Consider the following 20,739-nt stretch of genomic DNA (forward strand, 5'->3'; position numbering starts at 1 on the left):
GGTGTGTTTCCAAGCACTTTCCAGAACCATTAGTATGTTATGTGCATTGGTCCAGGCAGAAATGCCCCAATCAGTTTAGTTCAGTAGCTCAGTCATGTCCGACTATTTGTGACCCCATGGATTGTAGCACACCAGGCCTCCCTGTCCATCACCAACTCCCAGAGTTTACTCAAACTCATGTCCATTGAGTCGGTGATGCCATCCAACCATCTCATCCTGTCGTCTCCTTCTCCTCCTGCCTTCAATCTTTCCCAGCATCAGAGTCTTTTCCAGTGAGTCAGTTCTTCCCATCAGGTGGCCAAAGTATTGGAGTTTCTGCTTCAACATCAGTCCTTCCAATGAATATTCAGGACTGATTTCCTTTAGGATGGACTGGTTGGATCTCCTTGCAGTCCAAGGGACTCTCAAGTGTCTTCTCCAACACCACAGTTCAAAAGCATCAATTCTTTGGCACTCAGCTTTCTTTATAGCCCAACACTCACATCCATACATGACTACTGGAAAAACCATAGTTTTGACTAGACGGACCTTTGTTGGCAAAGTAATGTCTCTGCTTTTTAAAGAAATGCCCCAGGAAGCAGAAATGCCCCAGGAGTCTTGGTCTCTGTCAGGAAGAGTCCAAACAGGTTCAGCTGGGCCTGATGTGTAAATGATTTGGAAGGCCCTCTTCTAAAGTTATGGAATCGAGTTAGTATTTATTTAGGATGAGAAGAAAATTCATGGTGAAATTTAAAAGATGACAATTGATCCATCAAAATCCTAAAATGATATGTACATATACGTATATACATACATATGTGTGTAAGTGTATTATTAGACACTCCAACTATGTCATTGTAGAATCTGAAATGTTTGAGGTGAAAGATATAATGATTTTATTGTGAATCAAAACAGCTCACTTTTGCAAATTAAAAAAAAAAAAAAATCACGTAGCCGTGTGATTTTAGCTACATAAACTGGGGTTGTAACAGTTGATTCTTCCTACAAAGAAAAACACACTCAGGTTCATGCTAAATATTTAATGTTTATTTTTACATTGAGTTTTAAAAAATAAACTGGCTTTTCTAACACTTTTCTTCCTTTCCAAAAAAATAATATTTATAAGGAAATGTTGTTTTGAGTTATCATAACAATGCATGAGCTTCAGAATTTACCTGTTACACTACCTTTCACTGTATTCTGAGAGCAGCCATGTTTAGCTGAATGGAGACTTTTCTGTTACCCATTTCCCAGAACCCCCTGGTCCACCTACTGCTCAGGCAGCCTGGAATGACTTACTCATCTGCACTTACACTCCTGGAACCTGTCGGAGCTTGTCGATGTAGAAGTCAAAGGATCATGCTTGCTTTGTTTGGGACAAATCACTGCCTTTTTGGGGAGGACATGGGTCGATGAGGGTAACGCACCTGCTTTGCTACAATCTATGCCAACTGGATGGGCGCCTAACAGTCAGCCTGTAATCCCAGGTCTAGAGAAGCCGGCCTGAGTCTATGATGGCTCTAGTCGTGTTCCACAAGGAGACAGACGATAACATGTAGGGGATCCAGTCACTGTCATATAGGAAGACAGCTAGAAGTCTGTCTATTTGGGGAAACCATTCAGTCATTGAAGAAGAGCTACTCCCACAAATGAAATCTCAGGGAAGCAAAGGGTGAACAGTCTTGCAGGGGTTGACAAAACATTTACTGCACGCCAAGGTTTCGTTCAGCCTCACATTACCACATGCAGATGACCCATTAACTTTGGATTTCAGACTGCTTTTCCAAGAACGATTGGGAGGTAGTGGTAGTATACAAGAAACATCTCCATAACTGGCTTCATCTCTCAGGGCTTTTTTTTCCAAATGGATAAGCATGGCAGGGAAAAGTCAGGGCTTATCTTAAGAAGGAATACAACCCATCATGTGTATGCTTAAGGACATAAAGCATAGTCATAATTATATTTTACAGTGATATATGTGCTTCTTAATTAACACATAAAATGCAATGTCTAAAGCATGTCTACCAGCTCTCTAATTTTTATATAATGCTTTTTTTAGTAAATATGTATAGATATCTATAATAACTATGAGCTATAGAAATACTAATTTCTGTTGCTGATGAAGAAACATGTACTGCTAATAGCATTGTGGTTTACTGTCTATATTTGTAATTGAAGGAAATGCTAAATTTTAGTTAGTTAAGTAAAAATAAATATGAATTTCCCCCATTCAAGTTTACAGATTCTTTGAGTTCTTCATGTCAAGTTTAGGTCTTAAAGCTGAAAACAGATACTGTTTTTCTCCAGTAAAACAAAAAAATCGTATCTAGCATATAGTAGGTGCTCCAAAATATTTCTTAAGTAAATGAATACACCTGTGCTCCAATCTACTGGTTAAGGGATTAAAATTTCTTCCCCAGTCTCTCACACCAATCTTAATAATGAATTGATAACAAAAGTTACTATTTGATGATAGTTTGATATGTGCCAGGTACTACTGTGTAAATAATGTTCTCTGTTTTTGTTGTTTATTCACTATCTCAGACTCTTGTGAGCCCATGGACTCTAGCCTGCCAGGCTCCTCTGTCCATGCGATTTCCCAGGCAAGAATACTGGAGTGGATTGCCATTCCCTCTCCAGGGGATCTTCCTGACCCAGAGATGGAACCTGCTTCTCCTGCTTGGTAGGCGATTTCTTTATCACTGACCCACCAGGGAAGTATAAATAGTGTCTCATCTTATTCTTATAATGACCTGAGGCAGGTACTATTATTACTCCCATTCTGTTGTTACAGAAAATGAGCCAAATAGATTTTTAGCAATCTCTTTAAGGCTACACAGCTGACATTATAAAGCAGATTTTTTTGATCTAGAGTCTGTGTTGTTAAAGTATTAAGAACTTATTCTGGGTGTCTCAGGCTTGGAGATTGGCCCTCAGTTCTAACACATCCTGCACAGGTCGCCTTTGGTGACTAAGGCTCAGATCAGTTCTCTTTCACCCTCATCTTCTTAGGCTACCTGCAATACCATCTGGGGGATGAACTTGAGCCATTCCCTCAAGTTCACAAACCAACTCAGATCTAAAGACAACTTGGATATCCAGGATCGAATTCTCTTCTGTTCTCCAAATCCCAAAGCCCATTTACTGACTGGACAACTTCCTCTGATATTCTTCAACCTCCCCTACACCAATTCAGTGGTCATCTTCTCTGTGAGGATTTTTCTGACCCTTCCTAAGAGATCTGCTCACCTGGTGTTCCTGCTATACTCTGCATACACTCTATCACCACCTCAGTCATATCACAGCATTCCATTAATTACATACTTGCTCATCCTTATCACTTTGGAGACCATTTCTAGTTTGTTTCTGAGTTCTTAGGAAATAGGACAATGTCTGATACAGTACGTACATAGTAGATGCTTGTAGAATGGATGAATACATGAATGAATGTTATGCAGCAACACTATGGCTGTTATAATAAACATTTGTGAGTGTTATAATAAACACTTTGGTTGCTGTGTTTATTATGACCTAAATACACAATCAATGGTCTAATGTAAAGGTATAAATGTAAAGTGTTAAGATGTAAACATGTAAAATGTAAAAATAGAAAAACATGATCCAAGGGAACAATACATTTATAAAATAATAAATCTTAGCAAAGAAAAAGAATTCAGTCAGGGTTACACACAGGAGTACTTTAACAAGAATTTTCATTGAATTCTCTTTAGAAACAGTGGAATCCATGAGACAGCATCTTTAAAATGCTGAAAGGGAAAAAAAAAAATTCAACCCAGAATTCTATACACAGGGAACATGTCCTTCAAGAATGAAGGTGAAATAAGTATATTTTGAGATAGATGAAAGCTCAGAGAATTCATCAACAGATCTGCACTAAAAGAATGCTAAAAGAGGCCTTTCAATCTGAAAAAAAATATGGTAGTAGAAAGAAACCTTGATTTGAAGAATACTAGAAATGGTAAATATATGGATAAATATTAATATTTTCTCTTAATTTTTAATAACCTGTGACTTTTTAAAGTAAAAATTTGATAATATTATAGGGTTTATAAAATATGCAGTAGAAATATATATGGTAACTACAACATAAAGGATGAGGTTGAGGAGGAATGAGTTGATGTAGTAGAAGAGTTCTTACATTTATGTACAGTATTAATTCCAAGTAGACAGTGAAAAGTTAAGGATATATATCATAATCTCTAGAGCAACCACTAAAAAACAATGCAAAGAGGTATAGCCAAAAATAAAACAGATAAATGAAAAAAAATTTGATTTCCCAAGATAAGAAAGAGAATACAGCATCAAAAATACATGGGATAGGTGGTAGAAGGATAGTTCTAGGTCCTAACCATTTGAAAAACTGCATTCAATGTAAATGGATTAAACACTCTAAATGAAAGGCAGAGATTATAACAATATAATAAAATAAGCAAGACTTTTTCTGTAAACAAGAAAATAAAATACATTAAAAAATAAAATAAATAAATAAAATAAAAACATAGAAGATGGTGGAGTGGAAGGACATGTGCTCATCTCCTCCTGCAAGAGCACCAAGATCACTACTAGCTGTTGAACAACCATCGACAGGAGAGTGCTAGAACCCACCAAAAAAGGATACTCCACATCCAAAGACAAAGAAGAAGCTGAAGTGAGAGGGTAGGAGGTGTGTAATCACAATAAAATCAAATCCCATACCTGTTAGGTTGGTGACCCGGAAACTGGAGAACAATGATACTGAAGAAGTTCTCCCACTGTTGTGAAAGTTCTGAACCCCACATCAGGCTTCCCAGCATGGGGATCTGACAAAAGGGCCTGAGAATCCCCAGGGAATCTGACCTTGAAGGCCTTACACAAGACTGGGGGGAACAGAGACTCCAGGCTTGGAAGGCACAAACAAAATCTTGTGCACACCAAGACCCAGAGGAAAGGAGCAGTGACCCCACAGGAGACTGAACCAAAACTACCTGCTAGGGTTGGAGGGCCTCCTCTGGAGGCGTGGGCTCAGCAGCGGCTCAGTATAAGGATGGGACAACTGGCAGCAGCAGTCTTGGAAGGTCCCCCTTGGAATAAGCCCTCTTAAACCCTCCCATAGAGCCTATAGACCCCAAGGCTGAGTCATACCAGGCCAAAAAACTAACAAGGAGGGAGCACAACCCCACCTATCACCAGATACCTGAATTAAAGCTTTATTAAGCAAGGCCCTGCCCACCAGAGAAAGACCCAGATTTTCCCACTGCCAGTCCCTCCCATCAGGAATCTTACACAAGCCTTTTAGCCTCCTCCATCAGAGGGAAGACAGAAGAAGCAACAGTAACCATGATCCCACAGTAGCTAGAACAAAAACCATATTACAGAAAGTTAATCAGGATGAAAAAGCAGAAAATTATCTCCCAGACAAAGGGACAAGATAAAATCCCAGAAAAACAACTAAATGAAGTGGGGATAGGCAACCTTCCAGAAAAAGAATTCAGAATAACGATAGTGAAGATGATCCAGGATCTCAGGAAATCAATGGAGAAGATGCAAGATGCTTACCAAAGACCTAGAAGAACTAAAGAGAAAACAGAGATGAATAATACACTAGAAAGAATCAATAGCAGAATAACTGAGGCAGAAGAACGGATAAATGACCTGGAGGACAGAATGGTGGAAATCACTGCCACAGAACAGAATATAGGGAAAAAAGCATGAAAAAGAAAGAAGACAACATAAGAGACCTCTGGAACAACATTAAATGTGCCAACATTTGCATTTTGGGGGTTCCAGAAGGAGAAGAAGTTCCAGAGAGTCCCAGGCAGGATAAAACCAAGGAGGAACACACCAAGACACATAGTAATCAGACTGACAAAAATTAAAGAGAGAGATAAACTATTAAAAACAACAGGGAAAAATGACAATATACAAGGGAACTCCCACCAGGTTATCAGCTGATTTCTCAATAGGAACTCTACAAGCCAGAAGGGAATGGAACAATATGTTAAAAATGATGAAAGGGAAGAACCTACAACCAAGAATATTCTACCCAGGAAGATTCTTATTCAGATTTGATGGAGAAATCAAAATTCTGAAAGAACAATTCTGTCATATTGCTTCCAGACAAGCAAAATTTAAGAAAATTTAACACCACCAAACCAGGTCTCCAAAAAATGCTAAAGGAACTTCTTTAGGCAGGAAATACAAGAGAAGGAAGAGATCTAGGGAAAATAAACCAAAAACAATTAAGAAAATAATAATAGGATCATGAGTGATAGTTGAGTGATAGTTGCTCAGTTATGCCTGACTCTTTGCAACCCCAGGGACTGTAGGTTGCCAGGCCCCTCTGTTCACGGAATTCTCCAGGCAAGATTACTGGAGTGGGTTGCCATTTCCTTCTCCAGGGGATCTTCCCAACCCAGGGATCCTGCATTGCAGGAGAGTCTTTAACATCTGAGCCACCAGGGAAGCCTACTATTAAAAGACGTTTCTAAGTATAAAGATAGGTCAACTTAAAAAGTATCAGCAGATACATGCTTGACTTTAGCTTATAATCTATAAACAATACATTAGAATATGTAATGAATCCATACACCTTTTCCAAAGGAATACCCAAGACAGAAGTAGCAATAAAGTTATAAATGACAGTCATTAATCAGATGAAATAATTTAGATGAAGCTTTTCTCTCTCGAAGAGATGGGGACTCGGCAAGTGGTCAGGAAGGAAATATAATGTGCTTATAACTTTGTATGAAAAATGATGTTCAGTTCCACATTGCTGAACATAGTTCTGTTTTTGCCAAATAAATCCTCTACTTCAAGTTATTGTCCAAATGCTTTATTAAATCTCCACTTCTGGCCTTTGTTTGGGAATCTGTTACTTTTGTTGCCACCTCCTAATCACTGTTCTCTGAAGCTTCTACTTCTTTCCTGCTGTCCCCTGACACCTCAGTTGCCCTCGCGCTGTCCCCTGAAGCCTTCCCGCTGTCCTCAGAAGTTGTAATATCCTTCCCATGGACCTTCTAGCTCTGGTTGCTCCGTGGCCACATAAAGCTGCGAGTGCCATAAATCATGCCACTTTTCCTGTACTTCTGTTACTGATGCATTAGGGATATCAAAACAAATACCCTGCTTTCCTTTGAGAAAGACAATTCCCTTCACTTTGGAATCAATATCCTCACCCAGCTGCTCTTTAAGTTCTACCCAAGCATAAATAATATTTGGCATTTTAATTGAGCACTGCAAGATCATGGTCACAAAGCTCACTTCAGAGTTGATCAAGGAGCGCTAGTCTACTGATGTGGCACTGGAAATGTGGGCCAGGGCTGCTGCCAGGGCTTCCAGAGCTCCCTTCTCCACAATCAGCTTCTCAGCTGATTGCTTGAAGTGACCGATCATGGTGGGAGGCACAGAGTCCAAGAGCCTGATGGCATCTTCAATGATTACCTTAAATTTAAATGAACTAAATGCACTAATCAAAAGGCATAAACTGGCTGAGCAGATGAAAATATGTGCATATATGCACTTCCACGTACCACATCACTCTGCTTGACCTCCCAAATTGTATGTAATAATTTTATGTTGTTAAGTTAATCATGTTCCCATTTAGTTCAGTTCAGTCGTTGAGTTGTGTCCAACTCTTTGTAACCCCATGGACAACAGCATGCCAGGCCTCACTGTCTATCACCAACTCCCAGAGTTTACCCAAACTCATGTTCATCGAGTTGGTGATGCCATCTAACCATCTCATCCTTTGTCGTCCCCTTCTCTTCCTTCCCTCAATCTTTCCCAGCATCAGTGTCTTTTCAAATGAGTCAGCTTTTCACATCAGGTGGCCAAAGTGTTGGAGTTTCTGCTTCAGCATCAGTCCTTCCAATGGACACTCAGGACTGATCTCCTCTAGGATGGACTGGTTGGACCTCCTTGCAGTCCAAGGAACTCTCAAGTGTCTTCTCCAACATCAAAGTTCAAAAGCATCAATTCTTCGGCACTTAGCTTTCTTTATAGTCCAACTCTCACATCCATACATGACCACTGGAAAAACCATAGCCTTGACTAGATGGACCTTTGTTGGCAAAGTAATGTCTCTGCTTTTTAATATGCTGTCCAGGTTGATGATAACTGTCATTCCAATTGTATGTGTCTTTTCATTTCATGGCTGCAGTCACCATCTGCAGTGATTTTAGACCCCCAAAAATAAAATCAGCCAGTTTCCACTGTTTACCCATCTATTTGCCATGAAGTGATGGGACTGGAAGCCATGGTCTTAGTTTTTTGAATGTTGAGCTTTAAACCAACTTTTCCACTCTCCTCTTTCACTTTCATCAAGAGTCTGTTTAATTATTCTTCACTTTCTGCCATAAGAGTGGTGTAATCTGCATATCTGAGGTTTTTTATATTTCTCTCAGAAATCTCGATTTCAGCTTGTGCTTCATCCAGCCCAGTGTTTCTCATGATGTACTCTGCATATAAGTTAAATAAGCAGGGAGACAATATGCAGCCTTGACATACTCCTTTTCCAACTGGGAACCAGTCTGTTGTTCCATGTTCATTTCTAACTGTTGCTTCCTGACCTGCATACAGATTTCTCAAGAGGCAGGTCAGGTGGTCTGGTATTCCCATCTCTTTCAGAATTTTCCACAGTTTATTGTGATCCACATAGACCAAAGGCTTTGGCATAGTCAATAAAGGAGAAATAGAGCTACTGATAGCTCTGGAGAAATAACTCCAGAAAGAATGAATGGATGGAGCCAAAATAACAACACCACCAAGTTGTGGATGGGACTGGTGATAGAAGCAAGATTCGATGCTGTAAAGAGCAATATTGCATAAGAACTTGGAATGTTAGGTCCATGAGTCAAGGCAAACTAGAAATGGTCAAATAGGAGATGGCAAGAGTGAACATCGACATTCTAGGAATCAGCGAACTAAGATGGACTGGAATGGGTGAATTTAACTCAGATGACCATTACTGTGGGCAGGAATCCCGTAGAAGAAATGGAGTAGCCATCATAGTCAACAAAAGAGTCCAAAATGCAGTACTTGGATGCAATCTCAAAAATGACAGAATGATCTCTGTTCATTTCCAAGGCAAACCATTCAATATCTCGGTCATCCAAGTCTATGCCCCAACCAGTAACGCTGAAGAAGCTGAAGTTGATCAGTTCTATGATCTATAAGACCTTTTTAGAACTAACACCCCCAAAAGATGTTCTTTTCATTATAGGGGGTTGGAATGCAAAAGTAGGAATTCAAGAAACACCTGGAGTAACAGGCAAATTTGGCCTTGGAGTACAGAATGAAGCAGGGCAAAGGCTAATAGAGTTCTGCCAGAAGAATGGACTGGTCATAGCAAACACACTCTTCCAACAACAAAAGAGAAGACTCTACACGTAGATATCACCAGATGGTCGACACCAAAATCAGATTGATTATATTCTTTGAAGCCAAAGATGGAGAAGCTCTATGCAGTCAGCAAAAACAAGACTGGGAGCTGACTGTGGCTCAGATCATGAACTCCTTATTGCCAAAATCAGACTGAAATTGAAGAAAGTGGAGGAAACCACTAGATGATTCAGGTATGACCTATATCAAATCCTTTATGACTATACAGTGGAAGTGAGAAATAGATTTAAGGGACTAGATCTGATAGAGTGCCTGATAAACTATGGATGGAGATTTGTGACATTATACAGGAGACAGGAGTCAACACCATCCCCAAGAAAAAGAAATGCAAAATATCAAAATGGCGTTTTTATTTCTGGCTTACTTCACTCTGTATAATAGGCTCCAGTTTCATCCACCTCATTAGAACTGATTCAAATGTATATAATATCATATAAGAAATGAATCGCTAGTCCAGGTTCAATGCAGGATACAGGAAGCTTGGGGCTGGTGCACTGGGATGACCCAGAGGGATGGTATGGGGAGGGAGGTGGGAGGGGGGTTCAGGATTGGGAACACATGTACACCTGTGGCAGATGCATGTTGATGTATGGCAAAACCAATATAATATTGTAAAGTAAAAAAAAATAATAATAATAAAAAAAGAAAATGAAAAAAAAATCAAAATGGCTGTCTGAGGAGACTTACAAATAGTTGTGAAAAGAAGGGAGGCAAAAAGCAAAGGAGAAAAGGAAAGATATACCCATTTGAATGCAGAGTTCCAAAGAATAGCAAGGCGAGATAAGAAAGCCTTCCTCAGGATCAATGCAAATACATAGAGGAAAACAACAGAATGGGAAAGACTAGAGATCTCTTCAAGAAAATTAGAGATACCAAGGGAACTTATACAAAGAAGGGCTCAATCAAGGACAGAAATGGTACGGACCTAACAGAACGAGAATATATTAAGAACAGGTGGCAAAAATACACAGAAGAACTGTACAAAAATATCTTCATGACCCAGATAATCTCGATGGTGTGATCACTCACTTAATGCCAGACATCCTGGAATGTGAAGTCAAGTGAGCCTTAGGCAGCATCACTATGAACAAAGCTAGTGGAGGTGATGGAATTCCAGTTGAGCTATTTCAAATCCTGAAAGATGATGCTTTGAAAATGTTGCACTAAATATGCCAGCAGATTTGGAAAACTCAGCAGTGGCCACAGGACTTGAAAAGGTCAGTTTTCATTCCAATCCCAAGAAAGGTAATGCCAAAGAATGCTCAAAGTGCTGCACAATTGCACTCATCTCACACACTAGTAAGTAATGCTTAAAATTCTCCAAACTAGGCTTTAGCAATACGTGATCTGTGAACTTCCTGATGTTCCAGCTGGTTTTAGAAAAGGCCAAGGAACCACAGATCAAATTGCCAACCTCGGCTGGATCATTGAAAAAGCAAGAGAGTTCCAGAAAAACATCTATTTCTGCTTTATTTTCTATGCCAAAGCCTTTGACTGTGTGGATCACAATAAACTGTGGGAAATTCTGAAAGAGATGGGAATATCAGACCACCTGACCTGCCTCTTGAGAAATCTGTATGCAGGTCAGGAGGCAACAATTAGAACTGGACATGGAACAACAGACTGGTTCCAAATAGGAAAAGGAGTACATCAAGGCTGTATATGGTCACCCTGCTTATTTAACTTATATGAAGAGTACATCATGAGAAATGCTGGGCTGGAGGAAGCACAAGGTGGAATCAAGTTTGCCAGGAGAAATATCAGTAACCTCAGATATGCAGATGACTCCATCCTTATGGCAGAAAGTGAAGAAGAGCTAAAGAGCCTCTTGATGAAAGTAAAAGAAGAGGGTGAAAAAGTTGGTTTAAAGCTCAACATTCAGAAAACGAAGATCATGGCACCCGGTCCCATCACTTCATGGGAAATAGATGGGTAAACAGTGGAAACAGTGTCAGACTTTATTTTCGGGGCTCCAGAATCACTGCAGATGGTGATTGCAGCCATGAAATTAAAAAAGTTACCCCTTGGAAGGAAAGTTATGACCAACCTAGATAGCATATTAAAAAGCAGAGATATTACTTTGCCAACAAAGGTCCATCTAGTCAAGGCTATGGTTTTTCCAGAGGTCATGTGTGGATGTGAGAATTGGACTATAAAGAAAGCTGAGCACTGAAGAGTTGATGCTTTTGAACTGTTGGGTTGGAGAAGACTCTTGAGAGTCCCTTGGACTGCAAGGAGATCCAACCAATCCATCCTAAGGCAGATCAGTCATGGGTGTTCATTGGAAGGACTGATGTTGAAGCTGAAACTCCAATACTTTGGCCACCTGATGTGATGAGCTAACTCATTGGAAAAGACCCTGATGGTGGGAAAGATTGAGGGCAGTAGGAGAAGGGGACGGCAGAGGATGAGATGGTTGGATGGCATCACTGACTCGATGAACATGGGTTTGGGTGGACTCCAGGTATTGGTGATGGACAGGGAGGCCTGGTGTGCTGCAGTTCATGGGGTTGCAAAGAGTCGGACACGACTGAGTGACTAAGCTGAACTGAACTCTTCTGCCTTTTCTAAAACCAGCTTGAACATCAGGAAGTTCACGGTTCACATATTTCTGAAGCCTGGCTTGGAGAATTTTGAGCATTACTTTAGTAGCATGTGAGATGAGTGCAATTGTGCATTAGCTAGAACATTCTTTGGCATTGCCTTTCTTTGGGATTGGAATGAAAACTGACCTTTTCCAGTCCTGTGGCCACTGCTGAGTTTTCCAAATTTGCTGGCCTATTGAGTGCAGCACTTTCACAGCATCATCTTTCAGATTTAAAATATCTCAACTGGAATTCCATCACATCCACTAGCTTTGTTCATAGTGATGCTGCCTAAGGCTCACTCGACTTCACATTCCAGGATGTCTTTTTCTAGGTGAGTGATCACACCATCGTGGTTATCTGGGTCATGTAGATCTTTTCTGTACAGTTCTTCTGTATATTTTTGCCACCTCTTCTTAATATCTTCTACTTCCGTTAGATGCATACCATTTCTGTCCTTTATTTGCATGAAATATTACCTTTGTATCTCTAATTTTCTTGAAGAGATCTCTAGTCTTTCCCATTCTATTATTTCGCTCTATTTCTTTGCACTGATCACTGAGGAAGGCTTTCTTATCTCTCCTTGCTTGTCTTTGGAACTCTGCAATCAAATGGGTATATCTTTCCTTTTCTCTTTTGCTTTTCACTTTTCTGCTTTTCATAGCTATTTGTAAGGCCTCCTCAGACAGCCATTTTGTTTTTTGACATTTCTTTTTCTTGGGGATGGTCTTGATCCTTGTCTCCTGTACAATGTCATGAATCTCTGTCCATAGTTCTTTAGGCACTCTGTCTATCAGATATAGCCCCTTAAATCTATTTGTCACTTCCACTTTTTAATCATAAGGGATTTCATTTAGTTCATACCTGAATGGCCTAGTGTTTCCCTCACTTTCTTCAATTTAAGTCTGAATTTGGCAATAAGGAGTTCATGATCTGAGCCACAGTCAACTCTGAGTCTTGTTTTTGTTTACTGTATAGAGCTTCTCCATCTTTGGCTGCAAAGAATATAATCAATCTGATTTTGGTGTTGGCCATCTGGTGATGTCCATGTGTAGTGTCTTCTCTTGTCTTTTGGAAGAGGTTGTTTGCTATGACAAGTGTGTTCTCTTGGCCAAACTCTATTAGCCTTTGTGCTGCTTCATTCTGTACTCCAAGTCCAAATTTGCCTGTTATTCCAGGTGTTTCTTGACTTCCTACTTTGGCATTCCAGTCCCCTGTAATGAAAAGGACATCTTTTGGGGGAGGGGTGTTAGTTCTAAAAGGTCTTTTAGGTCTTCATAGAACCATTCAGCTTCAGCTTCTTCAGTGTTACTGGTCTGGACATGAACTTGGATTACCATGATATTGAATGGTTTGCCTTGGAAACGAACAGAGATTATTCTGTCGTTTTTGAGATTGCATCCAAGTACTGCATTCTGTACTCTTTTGTTGACTATGATGGCTACTCCATTTCTTCTAAGGGATTCCTGCCGACAGTAGTAGATACTAATGGGCATCTGAGTTAATTAACCCATTCCAGTCCATTTTGGTTTGCTGATTCTTAGAATATTGACGTTCACTCTTGCCATCTCCTGTTTGACAAATTCCAATTTGCCTTGATTCATGGACCTGAGATTCCAGGTTCCTATGCAATATTGTTCCCATTGGAGCTTGAAATTGTAATTATCTTTTATTTTTTTTTTCTGGCTCTTGATTGTGAAAACTGATTAGCGTCTTTTACTATTGTGATTATGTAACTAATAATACTCCATACCACTGTAGGACGATTGGTCAACAGAAAGATAATAAAATTCTATATAACCAAAACTATCATTTACTGGAAAAACCTGTAATCACTTTTTAAAATCCAGGTACATATAAGAATTATGTTGGAATTTTTTTGCAAAATGCAAATGCCCAAGTATTGCTCTTTTTCTCCAAAGGTTCAGATATGTTTCTAATGAGCAGTCATGTTTTAAAAAACCTGTTATGTAAAGCAATTATCCTTCAACTAAAAAATTAAATTAAAGAAACCTGGACTATATAAAGCTCTTTTACTTTTACTGTTTCACTTTTTCTATTTTATATTAAGTCCTCCCATTTTACTTAGTTTCTGTTTTCCAACTTCTCCATCTCTTTTTTTCCCTGATATTCTTTCCCAAGCCTTTATCAAGCATACTACAAAAGCTTTTGTATACATATATATAAATAGTATGCATAAATATATATATATTTTAGAAAACATGTTTTTGGCTAACTAAAAATTTTATGATATTTTGATTATACATGTTTGACAGTATGAGTAGAATGCTAGATTTCTAATTTACAAGATAGAACTGCAACAAGCAACAAAGTTTTACTGTATAGCACAGGGAACTATAATCAATATCTTGCAATAAAGCAAATTAAAAATAATATATGTGCATATGTTTAACTGAATCAAATTGCTGTGCACCTCAATATTATAAGTGAAGTATACTTCCATTTTTTATATATATATAATATAAAGACATAGATGGTTGATAGTAAGAGGATTCAAAACAATACAACCATGCAAAGGGTTAGCATAGAAAAGTGGGAAAGGTGATATTAATACTAAACAAAGTAGAGTTAAATACAGTAAGTATTACCTGAAATAAATGGTAATAATGATATAAGGATCAATTAATCAGGAGTATATACAATTCATAAGTGTATTTGCACCCAATAAGAGAACTTAAAATATCTGAAAGAAAATTTGATAGACTAAAGGGAGGAGATATTTCCACAATTTTAGTTGGAAATTTTAACACCACTGCTTCAGTGATTGATACAACAACTAGGCAAGAAATCAGTAAATAGATGGAAGATCTGTATGACATTATCAATCACCTTTACTTCACCGACACTTATAGAATAGTATATCTAACAATTGCAGAATATAGATTATTTGCAAGAGCACACTGTACGTTCATCTGGGTAGATCAAATGCCAGGCCATGAAACAAGTCTCAATAGAAAGAGAAATTTTGTATAGTAAGTTATCTGAGTCCACAGTTGCATCCCATTGCAAATTAATAACAATAATATATCTCCAAATATTTAGAAGTTCAACATCACACTTTTGGAAAACCCATGGATCAAAGAAGAAAACACAAAGGAATTTAGAAAATTTTTCAAATGGTATAATAATGAAAATAAAACATCAAAATTACTGGGAGGCAACAAAAGAGGGATAAGAAGAAAATTTATTGCTTTAAATGAATATATTATAAAAGAAAGGTATGAAAGCAATGCCCTAAGTTCCCATGTAAAGAAGCTAGAAAAGGAAAAGCAAAGTAAATCCAAAATAAGTAGAAACAATGAAATAATAGAACTAAGAGCTTAAGTCAATGAAATAGAAGACAAACCATGGAGAAAATTAGCAAAAGAATCCATTTTAAAAAACCATGGAATTTATAATGATCACCAAAATTAATGAAGAAAGAAGAGAAAGTACACCAATCATCAATATCAGGAATGAAAGAGGGAAACTGCTATAGATCATGTTGTTGTTGTTTTTCAGTCCCTAAGTCATATCTGTGTCTTTGCGACCCAATGGACTGCAGCATGCCAGGCTCTTTTGTTCTCTACTGTCTCCAGAGTTTGCTCAAATTCATGTCCACTGAGTCAGTGATGCTATCCAACCATCTAATCTTCTGCTTCACCCTTCTCCTTTTGCCTTCAATCTTTCCGAGCATCGGGGTGTTTTCCAATGAGCTGGCTCTTTGCATCAGGTGGCCTTTGGTTTCAGTTTCAGCAACAGTCTTTTCAATGAATATTCAGGGTTTATTTCCTTTATGACTGACTGGTTTGATCTCCTTGCAGTCCAAGGGACTCTCAAGAGTCTTCTCCTACACCACAATTTGAAGGCATCAATCCTTTGCTGCTCAGCCTTCTTTATGGTCTCACACTTGTACATGACTACTGGAAAAAGTACCATAGCTTTGACTATATGGACCTTTGTCTGCAAAGTGATATCTCTGCTTTTTAATGCACTGTCTAGGTTTGTCATAGCTTTCCTTCCAGGGAGCAAGCGTCTTTTAATTACATGGCTGCAGTCACTGTCCACAGTGATTTTGGAGCCTAAGAAAATAAAGGTGGCTCAGATGGTAAGGAAGCTGCCTGCAATGCAGAAGACCCAGGTTCGATCCTTGGGTCAGAAAAGTCACCTGGAGAAGGCAATGGTGACCCACTCCAGTATTCTTGCCTAGAAAATTTCATGGACAGAGGAGCCTGGTGGGCTACAATCCATGGGGTCACAAAGAGTTGGACACAACAGAGTAACGAACACAAGAAAATAAAATATGTCCCTACTCCCACTTCCCCACCCCCTCCTATCTGCCACGAAGTTATAGGACTGGATGCCATGATCTTAGTTTTTTGAGTGTTGAGTTTCAAGTCAGCTTCTTCACTCTCCTCTTTCACTCTGATCAAGAGGCTTTTTTGTTCCTTTTCACTTTCTGCCATTGGAGTGGTATCATCTACATATCTGAGGTTACTGATATTTCTCCCAGGAATCTTGATTCCAGCCTGTGCTTCATCCAGCCCAGCATTTCACATGATGTACTCTGCATATAAGTTAAATAAGCAGGGTGACAATATACAGTCTTGTCATACTCCTTTCCCAATTTGGAACCAGTCAGTTGTTTCATTCTAACTGTTGCTTCTTGACCTGCATACAGGTTTCTCAGGAATAGATAAGGTGATCTAGTACTCCCATCTCTTTAAGAATCTTCAACAGTTTGTTGTGGTCCACCCCTAGATAGCATATTGAAAACCAGAGATATTACTTAGCCAACAAAGGTCCATCTACTCAAGGCTATGTTTTTTCCAGTGGTCATGTATGGATGTGAGAGTTGGACTGTGAAGAAGGCTGAACGCTGAAGAATTGATGCTTTTGAACTGTGGTGTTGGGGAAGACTCTTGAGAGTCCCTTGGACTGCAAGGAGGTCCAACCAGTCCATCCTAAAGGAGATCAGTCCTAGGTGTTCATTGGAGGGACTGATGCTGAAGCTGAAACTCCAATATTTTGGCCACCTCATGCGAAGAGTTGACTCATTGGAAAAGACTCTGATGCTGGGAGAGATTAGGGGCAGGAGGAGAGGGGACGACAGAGGATGAGATGGCTGGATGGCATCACCGACTCAATGGACATGAGTTTGGGTGAACTCCGGGAGTTGGTGATGGACAGGGAGGCCTGGCGTGCTGTGATTCATGGGGTCGCAAAGAGTCAGACACGACTGAGTGACTGAACTGAACTGAACTGACTGACACAATTAAAGGCCTTAGTGTAGTCAGTGAAGCAGAAGTAGATGTTTTTCTGGAATTCCTGTGCTTTCTCCATGATCGAACAAATGTTGGCAATTTGATCTCTGGTTCCTTTGCCTTTTCTAAACTCAACTTTTACATCTGAAAGTTCATGTACTGCTAAGGTCTAGCTTTAAGGATTTTGAGTATATCCTAGCTAGTATGTTTCTGAAACTTGCAAATCTTGGCAATGGGAGAAACAGCACCATAAATGGGTTCCAGGTTCATAGTGGATATTACCTCCTAGCAGCCTGAGCTGTGATTCTCCTTGCCACATGCTCCATACAGAAAGCATACCAATTCACCCTAAACGTTTTGGGCACCACAGGATCTGCTACATGATAAGAGTCAAGAGGCTGACCTACTAGCATGGAGAGTCTGTTTTAGCTGTGGATCCACATTAGCCTGGGTGTGGTAGGAATAACAAGTGCTTTTTGAATTCTTGGATGGTGGCCAAAATCTCTGCAATTACCATAAGGATAAGCTACCCCATTTTACTTCCTCTATTTATAAGAAAGGTGATTTGCTCCTTCTGAACCTCATAGCTCTTTCTCCAGTGGCCAGGGAGTATGGGGCAGTAGACAGGAGATGAGAGTCTGTCTCTGCCCAGAAATTTATGAAGTCAGGAGGCTTCCTGGAGCAGTCTATTCCAGCAGGGTGAGCAGAGACCATTATGTGGTGGATTATGGAAGAAAAGGATGGGGACAAACTTCCACACCCAGTCTTAACTCTGCATCCCTCAGAAGCGGCAGAAGATGATTTCAGTGTTTTCAGAGGTACAACCAGTTGGAGCACAGAGATTATAGGAAGCAACAGAACGTTAGGATAGCCCTGACACTTACCAGACACATAGAAATAGATGACCATTCATCACCATATTTATCCTCACAGCAATGATTGTGAGGGAGGCATGTATAGCCTGGCCCATAAAAAGCCCTCAATAAATGAAAAAAAATTATGCACAGTCCTCTCAAGTCTACCCAGGTCCAAAATCCCTTGCTATCATATAAAATGCAAAATGTGTCAATTGATTAATTATTTAATTAATACCTGCCGATACTATAGTAGGAGTACAGATGAGAAGAAGACCCACTCCCCCACATCCAAATTTCAGCCTGTTTCTCTCCTGGCTGCTGACTTGGACTTGCATAGCTAAGTCTGGTAGCTCACATCTTAATGGATAAGTCATTCTTTAACACGAGTAGGTCATAATACTGAGATAAACAGGTAAACCCCAGCTCTGGTGAGAGAACAGAGGACTTTCTTTGACATCTGCATCCTGAGGAACCCCTCGAGCAGGAGGTAACACTTTGCAGCTTTGGGGACCCCTAGACCGGGATGGCAAGATGTGAGCTGCAGACACCCACAGCCTATAAGATATTTATGAATAACTGGGGAGACACCCGAGCCCACCCACTCAGCGGGCACATCTTCAATCAGGACAGACTGTGACAGTCTTGCTTCTTTTCCCTAGGAGGACGATTTCAGTGAGCACAAGCTTTTAATGACTGCCCTCCGACCTCCTTGCCTCGGCCTTCCATGCGCCCAGCTTGTGCTGCCTCCCTCCAAGGCCACGTGAGCCTTGTGCCTGCATGAGCCCCCACCAGGTCTCACGGCCATGTGGAACTGGGCGTGACTGTGGATGTTGGCACAGAAGGAAAGGATGACAGCTTCACCCGAGAAGCAGAATAGGCAGCGATCAACCCCATGTTGAACCAGGTCAACACCTGCCTGGACCACCTGAAGGAGAGGAATGTCCACCTCCCTGGCCACTTCCAGGAGTGCTTGAATCTAACTGGCAGACACATTTTGAGTTCCAGCAGCCATGCTCAGAGGCCCCAAGCGATTGGCAGCCCCTAGTGGAGCCCTAAGGGCTCAGGAGCCAGGCCTAAACCCTGCCTGCCTGAGCCAGGCTCTAGCCTGAGCCCTCACCACCTGGCTTAGGGCGGCCTGCAGATGTCCTAGGGGATCTTCCTGCCTGGACCATCCTTCTGGTACTTCTCTTTGTGTCCCTGGCATACCCCCACCTCCTGGCAGGTGTGGGCCTGTGACCCACCCAACTTGCCTGACTGCCCAACTCCTGGATGCTCTCACTCTGCCCAGGCCTTGAGTGTTCACATTGAACTAGTCTCCAACAGTGTGTGCACACTCACATACACACACATAAAAGGTCCTTAATATTCTCAAGTTTATATAATATGTGCAAATCTCATACAAAAGAAGGGGTTAGGCTTGGTTTGGTGGATTCTAAATGGAGGCCTAAATGTCCCTTTTGAGAGGGTCCTTGGCTTTATCAGGGGAGTTCGAATACCTTCAGGCTTGACATCAACCACAATTACAAAAATGCATATGCTAAGCAGTGTGCAGATGTTACCTGATGGTAAGTGTTCCTGGGAACTGGTAGAATAATCCCAGAGGAGGGGGTCAGGATCTCCCTGAGCCTTCTGAGTTTCAGCCTCTGAGAAGAACCCTTTTTTCCTAACCTCCATAAGCACTCCCTCCACTCTGTGCTAGGTATTACTGCAGGGGTGTCCTTGATCCCTTGGCAGTTGTTTTGCCTTAAAGGCAGTTTCCAGTTAGTCTCTGGAAGGTGTGTATCTGTCCTGATTCCCTCTGTAAGTTTCCAGCATCAACTGGTACAGGTACTTTGGGGCGAGGCCTAGAGGAAGTTTCACAAGTGTTACAATGGATTCATCTGACCATCCTCTATTCTAAGGACTCTGGGTGTGAAAAAATCATGCCTGGGAATTGAACATGAGCTATTCCTTTGTTAGGCTAGTGTGGTGACTAAAATGCTAGACACTTCTGTCATGAAGTGGCCCCTTTTCCTCTGCACATAAATACATAGGGCCCATGGGATGGAATAAACGGACAGCAATTATTGAATCATATCATGAAAATGACAGTTTAATCCTTCTCAGTAGGAATGACTTCATCTTTGCACTATAAGCATTTTATCTTTCCAACTTGGGGACAAAGGAGGGTTAATAAGCAGTTGATTTCAGTACTCCTTTTCCCCGGAAAAGATTAGTGCAAGCTATTCAGGATTCTATCATTCCCTTTGTCAGTGAATTAAAAAGAAATGGAAATATGATTCAGTCAGGACCAGTGAGAGGTGAAAAGTGCACTAGGGTGCTTCTAAGGAATGTTTCCCCTCTCCTAAGAACTAAATGCACAGAGGGGTGGTCCTTTTGTTTTCCCTGTGGAAATTGTTAGATCTGGATGTGACTCCTGGGAACTGCTGTAGCCATCTTGCCAAGAGCCTGATAATGAAGCCAAATCATGGAGGATGACAGATACAAGGGAATCACAAAAAAGTGAAACTGGAGCTCTGTGTCTAGAGCCTGCTATACCTCTGGACCTCTCCACTGATGACACTAAAAAAAAGTGGGGGGGGGGGAGCTCTTATTAAGTATGTAACAGGTATTGGAAACACATGTATATGGTTTCCTCTGTGTGTGTATCTTGCT

The 20,739-nt window shown here is 40.5% G+C and overlaps 1 long non-coding RNA gene across 1 annotated transcript; it reads left to right on the forward strand.

Annotated features, from left to right (window-relative positions):
* The first annotated feature begins 2,619 nt into the window (after nt 1–2,619).
* On the forward strand, nt 2,620–20,253 carry LOC113887299. The gene is made up of 2 exons (XR_003509697.1): nt 2,620–2,662; nt 18,744–20,253. It is a non-coding gene; the product is annotated as an uncharacterized LOC113887299 (long non-coding RNA).
* The last annotated feature ends 486 nt before the right edge of the window (nt 20,254–20,739 follow it).

Source organism: Bos indicus x Bos taurus, chromosome X (genome assembly GCF_003369695.1).
Source record: "Bos indicus x Bos taurus breed Angus x Brahman F1 hybrid chromosome X, Bos_hybrid_MaternalHap_v2.0, whole genome shotgun sequence".
Lineage (NCBI taxonomy): Eukaryota > Metazoa > Chordata > Mammalia > Artiodactyla > Bovidae > Bos > Bos indicus x Bos taurus.